We start from the raw sequence: 456 nt of genomic DNA, 5'->3' as shown, positions 1-456 counted from the left end.
TCAAGCTTGCCATGTGCACTTTTTAAATTTGATCAATCAATTGGTTAGTGTAATGTTTACTATCTTTACTCACTCCAAACATTCCACACAGTTACTCTGCCCAGTCCAACCTTTCCACAGTTACTCCAGCCACTCCAACCACACAACAGTTACTCAAGCCACTCCACCCAGTTACTCCGCCCACTCCAGTTGTAGACTTCTGGTGGAGGCAAGAACGCTTCACACAATTAGCTTTTCTAGTTGTATTGTTTTTGTTCTTATTTTTTTTTTTCTGTTTTGTTACCTACGCAAACAGAAAAAGAAAAAAAACTGTGGATGTACAGTTTAGTATACCTAACGTTTAGCGTGTAACTTCAATGAAAGTCCTATTAACAACAACTTCTCTTGGTATTTAAGTGGCACAAGTACTAAGTCAGGAATCTCATGTCTAGTTAATCATATATACCCTGGTATTCC

Source organism: Pelobates fuscus, chromosome 3 (genome assembly GCF_036172605.1).
Source record: "Pelobates fuscus isolate aPelFus1 chromosome 3, aPelFus1.pri, whole genome shotgun sequence".
Lineage (NCBI taxonomy): Eukaryota > Metazoa > Chordata > Amphibia > Anura > Pelobatidae > Pelobates > Pelobates fuscus.
This window is presented reverse-complemented; position numbering follows the sequence as displayed.